At 39.6% G+C, this 9,568-nt stretch overlaps 1 pseudogene; it reads right to left on the reverse strand.

Moving 5' to 3' along the window:
- Positions 1–4,595: 4,595 nt before the first annotated feature.
- On the reverse strand, positions 4,596–5,331 carry LOC105543967 (annotated as a pseudogene).
- Between the last annotated feature and the right edge of the window lie 4,237 nt (positions 5,332–9,568).

The following is a 9,568-nucleotide window of genomic DNA, read 5'->3' on the forward strand; positions in this document are numbered from 1 at the left end:
ATCATTGAAATCCTGCTTGCCATTAAAGGACCAGTATAAATACCACCTTCTTCAAGACGTTCACCCTATTTCTTCTCTGTCTGCAGCTGGAAATAATTTTTCATTTTTCTTTACCTCGTCTTTTTTAATGGCACATGAATACTGCTTTGGTTGATAGGTATATCTGTATGTGGCATCTTTTCTACAAGACAACAAGCTCCCAGGAGATGGGGATTAGATAATCTGCATCTGCCTCAGATTTGCACAGCATCATGTACAGAATACGTGGTCATAAATATTTTTTGAGTAAATGAATGACATAAAACACACACTCGCTTGCTGGACTGATTTCAATGGTTGTGTCTAAGGGTCAATGATATAAAATAACAGAATCAAAAAATAAAGGAATTAGGAGTATATTTCTTTGTATAGGTTTTGCTTAAATGATCCTTTCAAGCATTTCCATTCTTTCAGATGTGCTTGACACACAGTGGGTGCTCAGTTGACCAGCTCACAGCTGGCTGAATGTAATATTAAACAAATGAGTTTCCACAAGGAGGTAGAGAGTTTTTAATCAGACATCTTTGAATTTATAACTGGAGTTGAACTTGAGCTTATGAACAATTTTTCCAGGTTTACACAGAAACAAGAAAGCTTAAAAAACAGAATGAAATGAATCATTTCCATTTTTGATACACATGCACATTTTTGATGCACAAAGATAAGAAACATGTTTAAATGTCATATGAACTAGCATTTTTTAAGATCACTTATTGTATGCCAGGCACTCTGCTCATCAGTTTATATGCATTCTTTCATTTGACTTCTCAATAATTATTTATAATAAATAACAAAACTGAGTCTTAGAAAAGTTAAGTAGGTTGCTGAGAGACACATAGCTAGTAAGTGGCAGAACTAGAATTCAAATGCAGGTTGACTAACTCCAGCGTGTATGTCCTACCGCCTGTTTGTGCAAAGTTACATCCTTCCAGAAGAGAATGCAGTCTAGTGTCCCTTGTGCAGTGTTAGAAGTGGGAATTCTAATTCAGCTCAAACCTTCTCAGTGGCCTGTTTTACGGATGAAGGAATCAAGGCCCAGATAGGTTAAGTGAATTATTAGCATCACAGAGCTCATGAGATCTGAGATTAGACTGTGGGCATCTGGACTCCCAGTCTAGGAGATTCCTGTGAGAAGATGGTGCGTTATCACACAGGTTTGAATATACATGGATCTAGCCAGTTTCCCTTCAACATAAACCCTATGTGTAGTGAAAGACAGAGGTGGCTTAGTGAACCCTAGGATGGTGGTAGTACTGTCTGCTTTATAAAGGGGTCTGATTGCTTCTCTTTTCACTCATTGGCTAATCCAGTGACACTCATTTCAATGTGGCAACTATGTGATTTATTTATACTGATCTTTCCAGATCACTGACCAAGTCAACCAAGGGTGCCAAAGTTGACCATTCATGCACCGAAGACTGAGACATTCCCTATTTTTTGACTGACTTTGCTTTCTTATATGGCAAGCAGGGGTTCAAGAGCTGGCCTGGGTGTCTGCTGAGTGTGAAGTGCCATTTGGAGGCCTTGCCTCTACTGGAGGACCACAAGTGTCTAAGATGTCCACAATGAAAAGTCTCTTAGGGCTAAAGCATTTTTTTAGCTAAGGATGCTGAGATTGTGGAAACAAAATGAAATAAATGAGCAACAACAACAAGAGTGAAGCATTTGGAATCAGAAATCTAAAGGACCAGTCTGCAAAGGGTCAGACCTTAGGGTGAGTGTTGAGTGTTGCTTCTTTCCCAGTTAAGCAGGTGATGGCCCTGCTTGTATTCCATAAGAGAGACTGACTATAAGCACTCAGGTTTCCAGATGTTGAGGCAGGATTTGAAGTCAGAAATGACTCTTAGTTCTGAGTGATCATGGAAAAGCAACTTAGTCTGTTTGGACCTCAGTTTCTTCATCTGTAAAATGCTACAAATCTGGGTTGGGAGGGCAGTGGGGTGCTGCGGAGATTAGATTAAATTGGACAATGCATCAGAAAGCTCTTGGTAAATTCAGCGGTATGTACCCACCTGTTTTACATTAATGACCAATTGATGAATTTAGGAGGTCTACATAAAAATGAAAATAGACATTTTGGGAGAGCAAACAAATTCAGTTGTTTTTGCATTCACATTATCTTTTAAAAACATTAATTTCATGATAAAAATGACTCTGGGTGAATGTGAAGCAGGTAGGGGCATTTCTTTGACTGGGGTAGGTGGGAGGCAGGAGAATGAAGTCAGGAGCCAGAACCTTATCTAAGGGAGGTTGTGAAAGGCTAACCCAGGTGAAGGCCATGGGCTGGGAGAAAAGGGAAGAGTAATAAGGGTGTCAATCACTTCACTGTTTGTCTCAAGGCTGTCTTTTTGCAGGTATCTGAGTTACTTCAGGTGGTCTTTCTCAGTCACTGGGCTTTTAAATTGCCAATATCAAAATTACTGTGGTGATGCAGCAACTTATAGATCTTACAGTTATCAGATAATAGAGCCTGGTATCCTCGTAGCAGGAGCATTGAGGAGAAATAAGACTGAAATAAATGTTAATGGACCTCTCTATCTTCCAATTGTGTTTCGCACACCTTCGACTTCTGTTTGGAGAGGTGAAGTTGAGTTATATTTTACATTTTCAATTTCAGAGAGGAGCAAACCAAAAATTCTTTTTTGTTTGTTTGACACAGAGTCTCACTCTGCTGCCCAGGCTGGAGTGCAGTGGCGCAATCTCGGCTCACTGCAACCTCCACCTCCCAAGTTCAAGCGATTCTCCTACCTCAGCCTCCCAAGTAGCTAGGACTACAGGTGTGTGCCACCACGCCCGGCTAATTTTTGCATTTTTAGTAGAGATGGGGTTTCACTGTGTTAGTCAGGATGGTTTTGATCTCCTGACCTCATGATCCACCCGCCTTGGCCTCCCAAAGTGCTGGGATTACAGGTGTGAGCCTCTGTGCCCAGCCAGAAAATCTAAATTTTTAGGGTGATTTTGTCTTTACATATAGGGTAACTCCCAACAGGAGACAGATGCAAATATCAGGTAATAGAAATCATTATGGTATTTATTCTGTATTTTATACCTTTTTTGACAAAGGATAAATTTGGAGTCTACAAAATCCTACAGCATCCATAAAATGTTTTCTATCCTCTATGCATATTTAAACCATCCTAAACAAAAATGAAGTTCTCCTCTCTCTGAGAGGAGATTCCCAGTGTCCCTTGAAAACCCTCTTCAATATTTTGCTGTTCTTCCCGCTGCATGTTTAGCCCCATTGGTGTTACTTTTTCCTTAATTGAAGATGGAGACTAGCTTATTGTCACACTTCCTGTGGTGACAGTTTGTGTCATTGCATCCCTGTCACCATTGTCCCTCAATTAGTGCTTGGTGAACGAACGAATGAATGAAAAAGTACATGAATGAATGAATGAATGATTTTTGCTTCTAATGTACTCCATTGGCATGTCTTCTTTTTAGTCAGAATAATTCTAGTACTTTCAAGTTTTATAAGGAATCTGCCTTCTTTTTGAACACCAAAACCTTTTGGTTGGCTCTTTACTTAATGCTCTCTATGTTTTTCATGTTCCTCTTTGGTTTGAAGTCCAGAATTGGAGACCAGTAAGGCCTATCAGGTAAAAATGTTAAAACTCTTTGTCATTTATAGAATAGAGTAAAAAGCGTCATTTCTTACGACTCTGTGGCTATACCTGACTCAGGTCTAGCTTGTAGGCTTTGGGTCTTGAAATGTTTGAGTTGAAAGGGATTGAAGGAATTATTGTTAAGTGGTTTTGTTCTTTTGTTTTTGGTCTTGTCAGTTAGTTTGTTTTGATATAATGATTAATTAATGTGGCTAAGGCAAAAGTCATTATCTCTTAGAAATACTCAAATATTTACAGATGAAATGTTATGATGTCTAGGGCTTGCTTTAAAAAAACAGCAGGAAAGGAGGGGCAAATTAAAGCAATAAAGATGAGACCAGATATATTGATAATTACTGAAGCTGGATTACTTATACTACTCTCACTACTTTTTAAAATAGGTTCTTTCTTTCTTTCTTTCTTTCTTTCTTTCTTTCTTTCTTTCTTTTTCTTTCTCTTTCTTTCTTTCTTTCTTTTTTTTTTTTTTTTTTTTCAGAGTCAAGAGAACATTTATTTGTTTGCCATTCTTCTTATGTGCATTTCAAGTCTTTTTCAAAACCAGGCCCCAAGAATCTCCAGATTCAAATATGTCCCTGGGCTTGGTCGGCTCCTGCAGTAGTCTTAGGAGCCTTGTATAAATGCTAGAGTTACTCATTTGGCGACATTAAACCCTAGGAAAGAAGATGCAACAAAGCAAGACTCCTTCCTCCATGGAATGTGCTGATTTCAGACGAGGCGGCAGCCAATGTGGAAAACGCTGGAATTTTTCCTTGGAACTGGACTGTGATGAGAGGTGCTTGCCATGAACATAGCTACTGTCTTTTCTTTGACCTTCCTTTCCAGTTTTTGAAGATAAAGCAAGAAACAATCTTCTCTGAAGATACTTGATAAAAATTCCCCCCCAAAAAACAAAAACACATGCTTCCATTTCATTGATAAAAATGAATGGGTCTAGTTCAGCAGGGGGAAGAGCTGATTGATGCATTTGCCCCAATAGCCAGATATGCCCATCCCCTTGAGGATGCTCACTCTATTTTTGGTAGCATGGCAGGCCACTGAGAGGTGGAAAGGGTGCAAGAACCATGAGATCTCCTGGAAATGCTTCCCTGGGAAGGCAATTTCATGAATGAGGTCTTCCAAGCAAATGACACCAACCTTCCCCAGATGCTCCTCAATCACTGTGTTATCTGTCAGACGGATGGTCTTACTCTTGACCTGGGCTTGTCCACATTTCAAAATGAGTTCCCGGTCACACAATTTGGAAATCCCCAGGTCACACAACGTTCCACTATATACAGCATTTTTAGGTTCTGGGGGACGACTTTTACAAAGACACCACTAAAAATTTTCTTTAGGCGAAGTCTTGCAATGGTTCTCTGCACCAGTAAACTCACGCCATCAATCCTTTTGATGCGTACAACAAAGGCCTAGGAATGTTTATCTGGTGATTCCAAGGCGTGAGGTTTCACTTCTAGTCGTCTGAGACTCACCTTGTCACGTTTCTGCTGCCAGGAATCATATAGGAATAATTCCAGTCGCTTAAACCTGGCCCTTTTCCTTTCCTCTGCTCCTTCTTTGCCAAAAGTGCCTGCTTTGCCTGGATGGCTTTGGGGGCTTGATAAACCTTCCTCTTTTTCAGGAGATTTTCTGGAGCCAAAGGGATTTTTCTTTGCTCTTGGTCCCCCATCTTTCTAGTGTTGCAGCTACTCTAGATTTTTTCATAATACAAAGTTAAGAAAACTATATTTAGACAAACTTATTCTAGATGAGAAAAACCAAGACCCAAACATCACAAAGCTAACAAAACGGAGACTGGGACTAGAAGGCAAGTCCTCTGTCTCCCATTGACATTCTCTTTCTGGTAAACCATGTATCAGTTCAGCTTGTTGTGCTCTCCCTGTAGACTTAATTTTTGTCACCATCATCCTGGTAATAATAACTTCAACATGCAAAGGCCATTAACAATTCTAGTCTACTTCCAATCTAACTTTACCATCCCCTGTGATTTTAATAAGCATAAAAATTTCCCTACTCCAGGTAACTATCAAAAGAGAAAACAATGTTGATGTATCTCTTTGTTCTAGCATTCTTTGGAACCAAAATAAAGGATTGTTAGGGGGAAAAAACCCAGACAAACATATGTGCAAGGAATTTCAAAAAAGGAATAGTCACTAAACATATTTAAACTTTTAAACAAGAAATTGCACACTGCAACAGAATCTAAATAATATCCCAGAAGTAATTACTAATTTAAGTGTGGAATGAAATGATAAAATGCTTTGATAGAGCTCTGGCCTGCGGAGTCTCTGTGATACATCCAGCATCTTGGCAGCCATCCAAGGCCCAGAGTGGCTTTGAGTTTGGAATGTTTATTTCATCAGGAGCCAGGACCACCTCAGGAAGTCACCTGTGCCCAGATCACTCAGGGTTACGTGGTTTTATTCATGTTCCCCTGGAAAAAGAAACAGTGAGCATTTCTTCATTCGAAGGAAAGGAATAGTTGGTCTGAAGAAGGGAGGAGAAGGAGAATTATGTGTGTATGGGTGGCTGAGAGTGGGTGTGGGAGGAAATAGTTGGGGAGTTTACTCATTCAGGTAACCCTAAGGTAAATACCGTGAAATGGTTAACAGCAAACTGTCAGAGTAGTGTAGCTGGAATACAAATGTGTTAGTAGGAAGCATTAAGTCAGGTGATTTACTCAGGTGAGGAGCAGTACTACAGGGTGAGCCCTAACTAGGAAGTTGCCTTCCTGTTCAGAACCGGGGGAGATTATGAGTGAGATGGTTCTAAAACCAGTGAGTGCCATAAGGCAGAATTTCTAAACTAATGTGGAATTCAAATGGCACTCACTTCTTTAAATAGGTTTCAAAACGTTCTGGATTAGGTTTAAGACAGCTCCTTTAAGTGATTTGTATTTCATAGACAAACCACAAGCATTCTGTCCATTTTTCCCCAATCAGAATTAATTCTCCCTGCTCATAAGATGCATGTCATCAGCATAAAATTATTGTCCTCCCCATACTTTTTTGATTGTGGCCTCCAATTCCCAAGGTGATTTAAAACTTATAAAAAGAGGTTCATATTAACGATGGATTTCAATTTTAAACAAGCTTCTCAGTGAGAACCAGTGTGACATGAAAGCATACTTCCAAGTGAATTGTGTATTCATTTAAAGTTTAGGAAAAAAATAAAAACAAACCCTGCTTTACTCCCACCCAGCGTGTAACTCCAGGTCACCACCCCTGGAACATTGTGCCTTTGAGCTTTGGACTGGATTTGCTTCTGAGGTTAAGAGAAGTGTGTGGCAGATGTTGGGAGGCAGTTGGGGGTGGGGGTGGGGAGCAGGGATGAAGGGGCTGCCAGATGTTGAGCGGGAGGGTGGAGTGTGAGGATAAAAGCCTGCCAGATGTCTGCAGTGCAGAATGTTAGGCACCTGCTTTCCATGATCTTCAGAGGATGATTTATATCACATAAGTAGGATCTCATAAAGGTTCCCCCCTCCCCAATAAATACAGAATTCAGGGCTCCAATAATGATCCTCTGCATGGTTTCTTGCCTCACAGTATGTCTTTTTAAAAATTCAAGTTGAGGGTTATGTGAATGAAAATAACACAATCAACCAATATACTCATTTGTAAATAAAAGGGGGGGGGCTGTACATTTAAATTTGTTGTTCTAAATTATAAAGACAATCACCTTTTATTTTCTATTTATTTTATCTTTCCAATAAGACATGATTTGCTCTTCTCTCTCCCCATGATGGATTTAATAGATTTATTCATCAAGTTTTCTAAATTTAGACACCAAACTGATGTTTTTCTCCCACTGCTTAATTTTATTCTTAGCAGCACTTACATAAAGCCAGGCAGTGAAAGATATGGCAAAACTACTGACTTGCTGTGATCTGGAATGCACTTATAGAATAAAATAATAGTAATGAAGATTGATATACCAGAGAGACTTAATACCAAGTGTCCCTACTGAAATCTGTGCTGTGCTTTTGGTTTTTCCCCACAGTGCTTTTTGCCACATGTTTCCTGTGGTTTTTAGGGGTCTTGGTTTTCCTTGTGATGCCTGGACTAGACTCAGTTCTGAGAGCACAGATGAGCCATATAAAAGAAAATATGTGGATCTTATAATTTCCTTGCATTTTAGGAAACTTTAGTGTTTTCTAGGACTAGATTTGATTAAAACAGGTTAAATTTCACTCCTTGATCTTGTTTGAAAGCCTTTGAAATAATTGTATTTGCACTGTTGGTGGGAGTATAAATTATTTCAGTCATTGTGGAAGACAGTGTGGCAATTCCTCAGAGACCTAAAGACAGAAATACCGTTTGATCCAGCAATCCCATTAGTGGGTATATACCCAAAGGAATATAAACTGTTCTATTATAAAGATACATGCACGCGTATATTCATTGCAGCACTATTCACAATAGCACAGACATGGAATCCACCTAAATGCCCATCAGTGGTAGACTAGATAAAGAAAATGTGGTACATAAATACCATGGAATACAATGCAGCCATAAAAAAACAAGATCATGTCCTTTGCAGGGATATAGATGGAGCTGGAGGCCATCATCCTTAGCAAACTCACGCAGGAACAGAAAACCAAATACTGCATGTTCTCACTTATGAGTGGGAGCCAAATGATGAGAATACGTGAACACATAGAGGGAAGCAACACACACTGGCGCGTACTGGAAGCAAAGGGTGGGAGGAGGAAGAGGATCAGAAAAAATAACGAATGGATACTAGGTTTAATACCTGGGTGATGAAATAATCTGTGCAACAAACCCCCATGACACACATTATTACCTAGGTAACAAACCTGCACATGTACCCCTGACCTTAAGTTAAAAAAAGAGCAATAATTGTATTTGGTGACTTGGAGGGTGAACTAAGAGATAGTAAGATTGAGAGAGAAGCTACATTTGTCCCAGTGGCCCCTCAATCTTTGGAAAGCTCAGGCTTGTCATTCTCCCTGCACCACAGTTAGCAATGTTGATCATTGCTCCTCTAGGCTGCACTGGCATTCAAGCATTCAGTAAATAGTAATTGAGCACCTAGCAGGTACCACTCTGCTAAGTTCTGGGAATACAGTGCGGAAAGAGGTTTCTTTCCTCTTAAAACTCCAGTGCCCTGTGGAAGACAGACATTGAGCAGATAAGTGTTGAAATACTTATTCACAAGGGGTAAGCTCTAAAAGAGAAGTGAATAATGTGTGCTGTAAGAAAGATAACAGGGGGGACTTTGATAGATGTCATCAGATAACCATGGAATAGATTGCTTTATGACTTGGCAAATTGCTTCCTCATTTGGGATCATCAGATAGCCACTTGGTTAGGCCAGTCGGCTTTAAAATGTGACGGAATGCAAGCGTTTTGTCACGTGGTACTTTCTTGTTTTCCAAGAAAACGAGAAAATCCTTTTCTAGCCTGTAGTCTAGATTCTTCCAGGGCCAATTCCAGAGTTGAAACTCGTTTTTACTTATTACGTAGCCTGAATAGGCTCTGGATTTTGTTTTTCTAAATAAAAATTTAATTTTAGAATAGTTTTAGATGTACAGAAAAGTTGCGAAGATAGTACAGAGAGTTCCCATATACACCCCACCCTGTTTCCCCTGACATTTTATGTTAAAATGGTACGTTTGTCACAATTAATGAACTAATATGGATACACTATTATTAAGCAAAGTTCATGCTTTTATTTAGATTTCCTCAGGTTTCACCTACTGTTCCTTTTGCTCCAGAATCCTGTCCAGTTTAGTTTCCTTGACTTTGGCAGTTTCTCAGATTTTTCTTGTTTTTGATGACCTTGATGGTTTTTGAGAAGTACTGGTCAGGAATTTTGTAGGATGTCTCATTAAGGGAACCCTCAGAATTTTCTCATGATTAGACTGGGGTTACGAGGTTCTGGGA

Source organism: Mandrillus leucophaeus, unplaced genomic scaffold (genome assembly GCF_000951045.1).
Source record: "Mandrillus leucophaeus isolate KB7577 unplaced genomic scaffold, Mleu.le_1.0 Scaffold295, whole genome shotgun sequence".
NCBI classification, from domain to species: domain Eukaryota; kingdom Metazoa; phylum Chordata; class Mammalia; order Primates; family Cercopithecidae; genus Mandrillus; species Mandrillus leucophaeus.